General features: G+C 37.0%; 1 long non-coding RNA gene and 1 pseudogene across 1 annotated transcript in view; both read right to left on the bottom strand.

Annotated features, from left to right (window-relative positions):
• The window catches only part of LOC141582860 (uncharacterized), a 646,044-nt gene that overhangs the window by 109,125 nt on the left and 523,419 nt on the right, over positions 1–13,500 (bottom strand). The window lies entirely within an intron of this gene.
• Positions 5,796–7,573, bottom strand: LOC101043607 (pre-mRNA-splicing factor RBM22 pseudogene; annotated as a pseudogene).

The raw sequence follows: 13,500 nt of genomic DNA, 5'->3' as shown, positions 1-13,500 counted from the left end.
ACATAGAATACATACCCAACAAAAATAATCTTAGTTAAGTGAAATAGAGATCTTTATAGATAAACAAATGCTGAGAAAATTTGTCAGTAGACATCCACTATAGAAAATGCTTACAAGAAATTCTTCAGACTAAATGAATACGATGCCAGATAGAAACCAGGACCTACATTAAAAAAAAAAAAAAAAAAAAAAAAAAACCCAAACAAACAAAAAACAAGGAGTGTCAGAAGTGGTAAATATGTGGGTAAAAATAAAAGATGACTTTTTAATAATTTCTTTAAAGGACAATTAACTGCTAAAATCAGAATAAATGACAACTTATTATGAAGCTTATAATGTAAGTTTAAGTAAAATACAGCAATGTATAAAGGAAAAGGGAAATGAATAAACCTAAACCATTGAAATTTTCTTAGATAAAAGTAGTGTCATACTGTTTCAAAATAGATTTTGATACATGAAGGATGTATATTGCAACTTATAAAGCAGAATTCTCATGGTGTAATTTACATTTCAAAAAAGTTCCAAGTCTTTTCAATAGGTTCACTAGGTGGAAACTGTTTTCTTATTTTACAAAAACAGATATTAAGACTTACAGTGCCTCAGCATGAATCAATATAGTGGCAACAAAATGTACTGGTAGTCTTTGTAATTATCATCATCCTGCACCTGCAGTAATAATAATAATGCCAGTTTCACTTCAGAATGTCTTTAAAGAAGTAAAAATCATTGATTTTATTCAAATTTGACCCTTAAGTATGTGACTTTTAAATATATGTATTATAAAATAGGAAGTATGTATAAATTACTTGTACTGCTGCATACATATATATAATAATGGCCTCAAGAAAAAGCTTTAGTATGTTTGTCTGAGTTGTAGGTTAACCTATGTACTCTTTCCACAGAATGCCATTTTAATTGAAAGATAAATTATGGTTATTCAGACTTTGTTATTTGATGTTTTCTCAAAAGTTAACAAAGTAAACTAACTTAAGAAATTAAATCACAGTATTTGTTGTCAATAATTAAATTTAAGCCATCAAGCAAAAATTAGAACTGTGAAAAACTTGTATGTATGACCAAAAGCTTGACAGTCTCTGATGTTAAAATGTTTTCTAATAATAGGTGATGATAATAACAAATGTGATTTTTTGATGTCATATAATAAAATGCATTGACATTTGGAAGATTCAAATAACTCACTGAAGGAATTTTTTTTCCAGATGACCAATGTATAATGTTAAAAAATCATTCATTAGTAAAGGATCCTTAAAAATGCAAGATAGGCCAAGAATTTTAATATAACAGAGAAAAAGTTCATTAATATAGTTTCAGATTCCACATTGCAAATAAATTTTAAGTAATTATCACTTGAGAAATTTTGTTTGGTATTAAAGAACAATACACAAAATTGTCTGAAAAGGCTAGAAAATATTACCCTTTTTGCTAACTAACTACATGTATGTTTGAAACTGGATTTCTTTTCATCTACATTACCGAAAACAATATTCCACAACAGAGTTAGTGAAGAAAATGTAAAATAATATCATTCTTATAGCTGAAATTTTTTGTTTTAGAAAATACATCTTGATAAAAGTCATTATTTATGTTAGCATACAATGGGTCTACTTCTGAAATAAAATAGTAAATAAGTATTCAAAAATTGCTTTAATTTCAAATGTAGAGAAAACTAGTAAATACTGCCTAAACATAAACAAATGTTTTCTTTGGGGGTCCTCAGTAATTTTTAAGAGTGCAAAGATTGTTGAGAGCAACAACAAAAACTTAAAAATCACTGTGCCAGAACAACTAAATCTTGAAATTCCGTATTTTATTCAAATTTCACTTCTGATATAAATTTGTGTTTCTATTGTTCCTGTTTCCTGAGCCAAAGCAATTATTTTTCTACTCTTAAGCAGCACTTTAGACTTACTTTAATTAATTAACTTATTCATTTATTTGAGACAGAGTTTCACTCTGTCACCTGGGCTGGAGTGCAGTGGCACTATTCATGGCTCACTGTAGCCTCTACCTCCCAGGCTTAAGCCAACCCCCCCATCCCTGCTCAGCATTCCAAGTAGTGAGGACTACAGGTGCATGTCACCCATGACTAATGTTTGTACTTTTGGTAGAGACCGGGTTTTACCATGTTGCCCAGGCTCGTCTCAAATTCCTGGGCTCAAGTAATCCTCCTGCTTCAGCCTCCCACAGTGCTAGGATTACAGGTGTGAGCCACTGTGCCTAGCCTTCAGAGTTAACTTCAGTAAGCACTCCCATATCACTTTATTTGTACAGTTTGACTACAATTTGTTATGGCTTCTAATGTCCATCTATTACATTTCCTATTAGAAGGTAAACTTCATAAGGGCAAATCTATGTCTGATTTCCCTTTGCATTCCCCCATATGTCTATCACAGTTGTGGCACTAAAAAAATATTAGCTGAATGAACACATGAAAATGAACAAATAATATGCATTGGCAGGACAACTAATATTTGGTACTTGGTTATTAATCTTCCCTATATTTCATCACCACATGCTGATTCAGGATGGAACACACATCACACTGGTTCTTCCATCACATGTTTCTCTTCTTAAGTATAACAAATTCTGAATTGTACTAGTACCAGATTCATTTCTCAAATTAATCAGAAGAAAAAACACAAGTGCCTGAGTCTCTGGGAAACCAGCCAATATCTAAGGAATCTATAATTTTAGTCACTGTAGATAATATGTGAGAGAAATATAAAGTTAGAAAAGGGGAAAAGGCAATCTTGACTACTTGCAATCACATATAATATTTTATCTTCTAAATGTGTATTTTTAATGAGAACTTAAGTTCCTGTTAACTGCAGGTTATTAAGTTCTGTTAACTACAGCTTATTAATAAGGTTATTATTAACCCTTCATGGGGGGTTATGGACATACTTAAATGAAAAATGAAGGGTATCAATAAACACTGAGAGACAGTTCAATGGGGTTGACGTGTCATCTTACAGAAGAAATTAAATGTATCCCCTCCTTCATTTAATGAATATATTGAAATTCTTTCTTTTTATGACCTGAATTTAGTTTTTAGATGGAAAACAAACAAAATCAAACTCCTAGTGAGAGAAAGTTCATTTGAGAATTCTGAGTTTATGAAATTTGTGTTTTCCATTCAATAAAAAACATAACAGTTCTAATTAATTTCTTCAATCATATGCCAGCAACTGAGTATTTGAGTACATTTTAGGATTGCAATAACCAGTGAAAGGTACTCCATCACATTACGGAATTATTTCCTGGACATTAGCTCTTTGATGCATTCTTTAAATTGGATAAAAAGTTATTTTCTTTATACAAATCCAGTATGTTAATATCTGGGTTATATGTTTGCTGCAGGGTTTTATCATAGAGGAAGGATAGGTAGAGCCTACAATACTTGCAATGTTAAGAAAAACAAACAAGCACACCCTATTGCAGAAGTAAGGGGAAAGGTACATAATGCCTAGAGTTGAATGGTCTGAGGAAAGAAATGGAGGTTAAACAGAAGTGGGTGACATTGTCAGGGCTAACATTTACAGAGCATGAAGGAAATGGAAGCACATGAAACTGGAAAATCAAACTAAATGGCTTTTCCTTTCTGCTGTAAAAAGTTGTTTTCAATACTATAGTATTTGAGGACATGTGAAAAGATTGTAAAGAAAATATGTTCAAATATCTGTTTTAAAAAATGCATATTCTCAATTATAAGGAGGATATTAAGAGAGACAGTATTTTTGTGCACAACAGCTTTGGACCACCCAAAAGGAAGCCTCTGACATGCAGAACATAAAAGTGATTCATCATTAATTCATTTAATGCACAGTCGTTCACAAATAGTTTGACACTTTTATTCCTCTGAAATTGAATTTTACAACATATTGTTGATAGGTCTTTGTGTCTCTAGAGAGAAAAGACACACAATTTTTCCCTGAAATACATCTTCACTCCAAAGTGGTGCTTATGGAATCGCTAGACATACGTGTAGATTGTAACATTTGAATAGTTCTTAGAGATTATTTGTTACTATAAAGCACCATGGACCCAAACAAAGAAAAAACAAATGTTAAACTATGAGGAAAAGTAAAGTATTGACACCAAAAATGCTCTTGGGTAAAGCAGCTGGTCATGATTGCCTGTGGTCAGAGGTGGTTATTGAATTGAAAACTTCCATTTGTGTTTTCTCCATTTTTCTCCACCCAGCAGCCAGTGTGACCCTTTAGGCCAGTGAATTTGACCATGTTATTCTCCTCTTTAAAAGCACTGATCCTTTCCTGTACCTCTGAAGATAAATATAAAATATTAACATGGCTTGCATGCTTTCCTTGATCCAAACTGCCCATGGTGCAGTCTATTTCTCATCTCATTCTTTGGTCTTTGAAAAATGTCCTCAAAACTGCCTCAAAGCCATGAGGAACACATCATTCTCTCTTTTAGAAGTCTCCTCTTGATCTTCTGCATCTGGAATACTTCCCATTTGCTCTTCAAGTTTCAGCTTAAAGGTAATTTCCTGAGAGAAAAATTCCCCAATCTAAATTAGGTCACCCAAGTTAGCTTGTTTCATAATACCCTTACATATTCTTTTATATTATTTATCAAAATCTATAATTATATATTTAGTCATGCATTTAAATGCATTTCTCCACTCTACTGAAAGCTCCTTGAAGAAAATGAATACATCTACTTGGTTCCTCATGTAGGGAGAGGAGCATGCAGACCAGTGACTGACACATAGCAAGCACTCAAAATGTCCTTTTTGATTGAATAAGAATAGACTTCCAGATAATCATAGTGTACATTATTAGTTTTTAACTTACCTTTCTAGTGAAATCTATAAACAAGATAAGAATTGGCAAAATTTTTTTAATTGACCCGTTTTAATTATTTAAAAACAAAAAAACATATCAAATTTCCTTTACCATCTACAGTTCAGTTAAATCCAAACACTCTAAGACCAAACAGAAGCGGGGATGACAATGAGACACTGAAGACACACGAAGGTGAATGCTGAGGACCATCAGATTCCCAGCAGGAGGTCACAGCCTTTCATTCAAACACTCCAATGCTTTTCATTTCAGTTTGTTAAAGTACGTATTTTATAGGAAGTTCTTTACGGTAACTTCATGTCAGACACCAGGTTTCTTCAATGTAGTACACAGCTCCATGAAATTTTGTGTTTCCATCCAGTTGACAGGAATAAAAAGGAATTTTTAGTTTTCTTTTTTTGGGCCATAGAGACATAAAATGGTCAGATTCCTTTAGGAATAAATGAGGAAAAAGAAAGAAAAAATCTGGACTGTGCTGGTGCTGGTGTCTACTCATCTTTCTGAGAGTGTGACTACAAAAGTGTCACACTTAGGCCACTACAATGATTAGTACTAGTAATCTTTTCTTTCAGATGATAAAAAGGAAAACACCCAATGGATATAAAAATGGTCAAAGGTTTTTTTAACGCAGGTCAATTTTTCCCCCACCCAAAAAATATACAAAATGAACATATAATTGGGGTGGTAACTCCACTGGACATTCCAATTCACTCATCTGCTTGTCCCCAACATGGGTAAGGGGAACAGGCGTTAGGTTTTATTAGTTTTGTTATAGCAGTAACCCGATGTGTTAATGGCAGCTTATTTGCTTGCGGTACACTGATCCTCTGAACATGTGCCGGAAAGTATGGCTGTCAGTCTCTGACTGTCCACAACTGAGCACATTCAGCTACCATAGAAATTACAACGGAAGGAAAAATACATTTATTCCAAGATATACTGGGATTTTTAAGTGCCCTTTCTTCCACAGAGCCCCAGAGTGGTGACAAGGTGCTAGGGACTGCTGTGTCTTCCAGCATGAGCTTCCATCTGCTGAGGGTCCTGAGAAGGATAGTGGATTGGTCCTGGAGCCCTCATGAAAGGAGGGGGTGGTCCCATTGGGTGGAGCATGTGTGACCCAAAACCTGGTGGTGGGGGTGGGGTGATGCCAGGGGGTTGTGGCAGGGCAATGTTCACCACAGCTGGAGGACCACTTGGGGGCAAGTTGAAGTAGTTGGCAGAGGCTTCTTCTTCCGCAGGAGGAGGAGGAAGAGCTCCTGGTAATCCTGGAACCGGTTCCAGTTTGATCCCAGAGTCTGTGGTTCCATCTTTCTCTTTTTCTTTTCCTCTGGCTGTTTGGGATCTTCCCCATTTCACATTCAGTCTGCAGCCATTTACAATCAACTTATTAAAGGACTTCTTAGCAGCCACTTCTGCAGCCTGCCTCATGGCAAACTGGATGAAAGCACACTGCTGTCTTTGCACAACAGTGATCGTCCGGATCTCTCCGAACTGGTAGAAATGATTTCTTAAATCTGTCTCAGTAATAGTATCACCCAGACCACCAACATACAGTGTGGTGATAGTTTTATCCTCTGGTGGGTCCAGCCGAGGCATTGTTGAAGCCCGCTTTAGAAGCTTGTCAGCTACAGGATCATTGATTCTGTAGTATCGATCTTTAATATTCTGATCAGCAAGGGGGTCATCTGGATCTGTAGGCTTCTCATGTCTGTAAGGACATTCCTCTCCTCTCTTACACTCTCCTTCCACCCAGAAGGATCAAATGTGGGGTCGATTCCTTTTGTAGCAGGGTGTGGTCCGGGCCAGTTTGAGCAGCATGTCATTGGTAGATGTGGCTTTCCCCAGCATGCCAACTGGCCGTGTTCCATCAGAGTTAGAAATCTCTCTCTCCATATTCTGTGTGTAGTACTCTTTGTTGACATCTGACTTTGGCATGTCATCTTTAAAAGACAATCCTGCATCATGAACCTGGATGGGCAGGCCATACTCTAGGTCTAAGAGGCAGGTCTGACAGATACTCTTCAATTTACTGCAGGTCTGGCACACTTCAGTCTTTTTGAAACACATACGGACTCCAGGGAACCAGCGAAACACTGTGAACGGCCTGGCACAGATTTTGCATTCCTTCTCATACTTTTCTTTGGTTATTCGGATATATGGGTTTTCTCCAAGACATGTCTGGTACAGAATGGGGAAGTCCGCATCTTCCCAGTTCTGCCTGTTGTAGGTGTTAGAACCCAGAGAGGTCGTCATCTTGAGAGCGTCCAGAGGCAGCAGTAGCTTCTGAGTTGGGAGAGAGGATCACCACAATCCCTGGCAAATTTTAAAGAAAGCAAACTTTCCAAATTTCAGTAGATACTGTATTTTCAGCAGATACTACTACCAGCAACATGGACCAAAGGGATAAATTGAATAATTTTTTATGTTCATTTTCCTGGACTTCTCTGAACCCTGGACAAAAAAAAAAAAAAGAAAATGTCTTTGCTTGAAGCACTATTTTTGTCACTTAGCATCTGAAAATCTAGGTAGTCACCAGGTACTGTGAACCACTTTTGTATGTGTGTGTGTGTGTGTGTGTGTGTGTGTGTGTGTGTGTGTATCCAGAAGATTAATATCCCTCTAGCCACAAACAGGTTCTTCCTTTTCAAATCCTTGCAGAGGCCAAATTTCCAATACCCTAACATGGCTGGGGGTAGAGATTACTGACCAGTGAACAACTGTACTATTGATCCAAGGACTGCATTTTGGAGAAGAATGAAGCCAGGAAGAGCTGTGTGGACACATTGTGGGGTGCTGTCCTCTGTAGACAACCCTATACAGGAGGAATTGCTTTTCTGGTTTGAAGACCATTACTATTTCTGGTTTTCCAATTCCATTTCTGGGCAGCTTCTCTTCACTGCGTTGTCTGTCTTCAGGAAGCCCTAAATAAGTTATCCTCTAAATAAGTTCTTTAATTTTGTCTCTCTGTCTTGATTTGGAATTTCATGTTGAATAATTTATTTTCCCATGCCCTTTTTAATTAATTTGCTGGGCTAAATTAGTGCCAAACAAATAATGAGCTTACAAATTAGCTGACACCATAATGGAAAAGAGATTTAATTAATTTACTATCAGGGGTCTCTATAGACAATTGTATGTTTATAGCAGAAAATTATGGTATTTATTAATGTGGAAAGTTCTATTATTTTAACAGGCTTTTTAATGACCAGATTTTCATATGGAAATATCCTTATTTTCATCTATGTAAGCGGTGGGACTCAGGTCAAGCAAAGACCACACTGATATTTAGTAAATTTAATATCTTATGAAGTTATTTGATATCACTTTAATTAACATTAAAATAGTTCATAACTCTCTCAACTATAATTATTTAAGTACTCATGATCATCTTTATAATTTTAACCTACATATTACAGGCATAAACCTATACCAAAATCTCTAGTATCTGCTTTTAATTGAATCACAGTTTCTTCTTATAAAAGAAATTCTATAACTGGCTTCACTGTATGTTCAATGTCAATTTTTTTCCACTATTTCCCTAAGTAGATCCTTAATGTGCTACTTATTTCTATATAATCTTGGCTAGTAGAGACTGTACAATAATCGGGAACTGCTACTTGTCAAACATATAATTAGAAAAAAAAATACACCAAGAACACTGATTTCCTTCTACATATAATGTAGAAATTGTAGATATAATTACCTACCCTATGAAGTCCACTGCATTGTTTAGAAAATTAAGTAGATTACGGTTATGTAAACCATGAGGTTCCATAGAAAAAATTAAAAATGCATGTTTTTGAATATTTTATGTAGTAAAAATCTTATGCTATTATCATTTATATCTTTGTTAAATCTTAAAAACAATCATGTTAAGTATCTGAATGAGTAGTAAAATATCTGTAAAGTACTTGCAATAAAGTATATAAAGAATAGATATCTGTATCGGTAGTAATAAGAATAAATCATGAAAAATATTGAATCATCTTTCTTCTATTCAATTAACATATCCATTCCACCTTCTAAATTTCAGACAGGCTCCTCATTGAGCCAACTCTGACCAAACCATGCACTGAGAGGCGCCCAGAATGCAGTTCTCAGGGTTACTAAGTTGACAAAGCACAATCACCACAGCTAATCCAAAGGGTGAACAGAATGAAGTCTGTGAAATAATGGAGGGATGGAGGAATGCATACATCTTAAGATCAATGATTCAAATGGGTAACTAAGGAGGAAGGGGAAAGAGAATTTGTTTAGTTTTTCTAAGTTTGTGAAATAGAAATAGGTGAGCTGCAAGCAGCACAGTAAGTCATCACTTAACATTGTTGATAGGATATTAGAAACTAACTTTAAGTAGGGAGGATCCAAGACAGCCGAATAGGAACAGCTCTGGAGTGCAGTTCCCAGTGAGAACAATGCAGACGGTGAGTGATCACCACATTTCCAAACAAGTTTTCACTGCCCACAGACCAGGACATTCCTGGGCCAAAAAGTGCTACAAGTTTCCAGCATGGCTGTTGCAGGTGGCACAACAGGTTTCCACACAAAAACTCATACAAATCTGGGTGGCCATTTCAACTGGCACTTGAAACACGAGGGAGACAGAGCCACCTATTCAACTAAAAAAGAGAAGGCAGGGAGCCAGGTGATCTGGCTCAGCAAGTCCCACCCCCACAAAGACCAGCAATCTGGAATGCTCTAGATTGAGAGTTTGGCAGCAAGCGCACCTGGACACGGATGGTCCAGACTGGTGGAGGGAAGGGCATCTGCCATTACCGAGGCAGTCCACCACTACTGAGGCAGTCTGCCATTACTGAGGCAGTCTACTATTACCGAGAAAGTCCACCATTATGGAAGCAGTCCATCATTACAGAGGCAATCTGCCATTACTGAGGCAGTCTGCCATTACCAAGGTAGTGCCATTACTGAGGCAGACTACCATTACTGAGGCAGTTCTAATTGTACCTCTGTAAACATAACTACAAGGAAGTTTACACAGCAGCTGGGCAGAGCCCACAGCAGCTCAGCGACGCTTCTGCTGGCAGACCGTGACTAGACTACCTCCTTGCTGGGCAGGACATCTCTGAAAAAAGGCAGCAGCATGTCAGGAACTTATATATAAAGCCCCATCTTCCCAGGACAGAGCACCTGAGGAAAGAGGCGGTTATGAGTTCTGCAGCAGCAGACTTAAACGTACCTGCCAAGCAGCTCTGAAAAGAAAAACAGAGTTCCCAGCACAGCACTTGAGCTCCTATAAAGGACAGATTGTCTCCTCAAGCAGCTCCCCGATCCCTGTATTTCCAAAGAAACACCTCATAAAGGAGAGCACAGGCTGACATCTGGTGGGTACCTTCCTGGGATGAACATAACAGAAGAAGAAACAGGCAGCAACCCTTACTGTTATGTAGCCCCCACAGGTGATCACCAGGCAAGTAGGGTCTGGTGTGGACCTCCAGCAGTCCTGCAGCAGTGGGGCCTGACTGTTAGAAGAAAAACTAAAAAACAGAAAGAAATGCTTCAACATCAACAGAAATGACATCCACTCAGAGACCCCATCCAAAAGTCACCAACTACAAAGACCATAGGTAGATAAATCCACGAAGATGGGAAGAAACCAGTTCAAAAAAATTGAAAATACCAAAAACCAGAATGCCTCTCCTCTTCCAAGGGATTACAACTCCTCACCAGCAAGGGAACAAAGCTGGATGGAGAATGAGTCTGATAAACTGATAGAAAAGGGGTTTAGAAAGTAGTTAATAACAAACTTCTCTGAGCCAAAAGAACATGTTCTAACCCAATGTGAAGAAATTAAGAACTCTGAAAAAAAGGTTAAATGAAATGCTAACTAGAATAAACAGCTTAGAGAAGAATATAAATGACTTGATGAAGCTGAAAAACACAACATAATAACTTTGCGAAGCATACAGAAGTTTCAAAAGCCAAACTGACCAAGCAGAAAAAAAGATATCAGAAATTGAAGATCAACTCAATGAAATAAAATGAGAGGGCAAGATTAAAGAAAAAAGAGTGAAAAGAAATAAACAAAACCTCCAAGAAATATGAGATTATGTCAAAAGACCTAATCTATATTTGATCAGTGTACCTGAATGTAACAGGGAGAATGAATCCAAGCTGGAAAACTCTATAGAGGATACTATTCAGAAGAACTTCCCCAACCTAGCAAGACATGCCAAAACTCAATTCCAGAAAATATAGAGACCTCTATAAAGATATTCCTCAGGAGCAACCCCAAGGCACATAATCGTCAGATTCACCTGGGTTGAAATGAAGGCAAAAATGCTAAGGGCAGACAGAAAGAAAGGTTGTGTTACCCAAAAAGGGAAGCCCATCAGACTGACAGTGGATCTCTCAGAAGAAACCCTACAAGACAGAAGAGAGTGGGGCCCAATATTCAACATCCTTAACGAAAAGAACTTTCAACCTAGAATTTCATATCCAGCCAAACTAAGCTTCATAAGTGAAAGAGAAATAAAATCCTTTATGGACAGGCAATTGCAGAGAGATTTCATCACCGCCAGCTTGCCTTACAAGAGCTAGAGGAGCAAGACCAAAAAAACTCAAAAGCTAGCAGAAGACAAGAAATAACTAACATCAGAGCAGAAATGAAGAAGATAGAGACATAAAAAAACCCTTCAAAAAATCAATAAACACAGGAACTAGTTTTTTGAAAAGATAAATAGACCACTAGCCAGATTAATAAAAAAAGAAAAGAGAGAAGAATCAAATAGACACAATAAAATATGATAAAGAAGATAGCACCATCGATTCCACAGAAATACAATCTACCATCAGAGATTACTACAAACAAATCTATGCACATACAAGTCAACCTGGAAGAAATGGATAAATTCCTGGACACTTGCCTCCTCCCAAGAAGTTGAAACACTGAATAGACCAATAACAAGGACTGAAATTGAGGCAGCAATTAGTCACTTACCAACCACAAAAAGTCCAGGCCCAGATGTGTTCACAGCTGAATTCTACCAGATGTACAAAGAGGAGCTGGTACCAGTCCTTCTGAAACTATTCCAAACAATCTAAAATGAGAAAATTCTTCCCAAATCATTTTATGAGACCAACATTATCCTGATATGAAAATCCGGCAGAGACTCAACAAAAAAAGAAAACTTAAATCCAATATCCATGATGAACACAGATGCAAAAATCTTCAATAAAATACTGGCAATCTGACTACAACAGCACATCAAAAAGCTTATCCATCATGATCAAGTAGGCTTCATCCCAGGGATGCCAGTCGTTTTCAACATACACAAGTCTGTAAATGTAATCCACCACATAAACAGAACCAAAGACAAAAACCATGTGATTCTCTCAATAGATGCAGAGAAGGCCTTCAACAAAATTCAACAGACCTTTATGCTAAAAACTCTCAATAAACTAAGTATCAATGGAATGTATCTGAAAATCATAAAAGCTACTATGATAAACCCACAGCCAGTATCATACTGAATGGGCCAAACCTGAAAGCATTCCCTTTGAAATTTGGCACTAGACAAAGATGCCCTCTCTCACCATGCCTACTCAATACAGTATTACAAGTTCTAGCCAGAGCAATCAAGCAAAAAACAGAAATAAAGGGTATTCGATTAGGAAAGGAAGAAGTCAAATTGTCTCTGTTTGCAGACAACATGATCATATATTTAGAAGACCCCATCGTCTCAGCGCAAAATCTCCTTAAACTGATAAGCAACTTCAGCAAAGTCTCAGGATACAAAATCAATGTGCAGAAATCACAAGCATTCCTATACACCAACAGCAGACTTAAAGAGAGCCAAATCAAGAGCAAACTCCCACTCGCAAGTACTACAAAGAGAATAAAATACCCAGGAATACAACTAACAAAGGATGTAGAGGAACTCTTCAAAGAGAACTACAAACCACTGCTTAAGGCAATCTAAGAGAGGACACAAACAGATGGAAAAACATTCCATGCTCATGGTTAGGAAGAATCAATATTGTGAAAATGGCCATACTGTCCAAAGTAATTTACAGATTTAACGCTATCTCCATCAAGTTACCAATGACCCTCTTCACAGAACTGTTAAAAAACCACCTTAAACTTCATATGGAACCAAAAGAGATCCTGCATAGCCAAGACAATCCTAAGCAAAAAGAACAAAACTGAAGGCATCACACTACCTGACTTCAAACTATACTACAAGGCTACAGTAATCAAAACAGCATGGTACTGATACTAAAACAGACATAAGACAAATGGAACAGAACAGAGGCATTGGAGGAAATGCCATACATCTACAACCATCTGATCTTTGAGAAATCTGACAAAAAGAAGCAATGGGGAAATAATATCCTGTTTAATAAATAGTGTTGGGAAAACTGGCTAGCCATGTGCAGAAAACAGAAACTGGACCCGTTCCTGACACCTTATACTAAAATTAACCACAGATGGATTAAAGACTTAAACATAAGACCTAACACCATAAAAACGTCAGAAGAAAACTTAGGCAAAACAATTCAGGACATAGGCATAGGCAAAGACTTCATGACTAAAACACCAAAAGCAATGGCAACAAAAACCAAGATAGACAAATGAAATCTAATTAAACTCTGGAGCTTCTGTACAGCAAAAGAAACAATCATTAGAGTGAAC

Source organism: Saimiri boliviensis, chromosome 2 (genome assembly GCF_048565385.1).
Source record: "Saimiri boliviensis isolate mSaiBol1 chromosome 2, mSaiBol1.pri, whole genome shotgun sequence".
NCBI classification, from domain to species: Eukaryota; Metazoa; Chordata; class Mammalia; order Primates; family Cebidae; genus Saimiri; species Saimiri boliviensis.
Note: the sequence above shows the minus strand (reverse complement) of the source record. Positions and strands in the feature narration are given on the sequence as shown.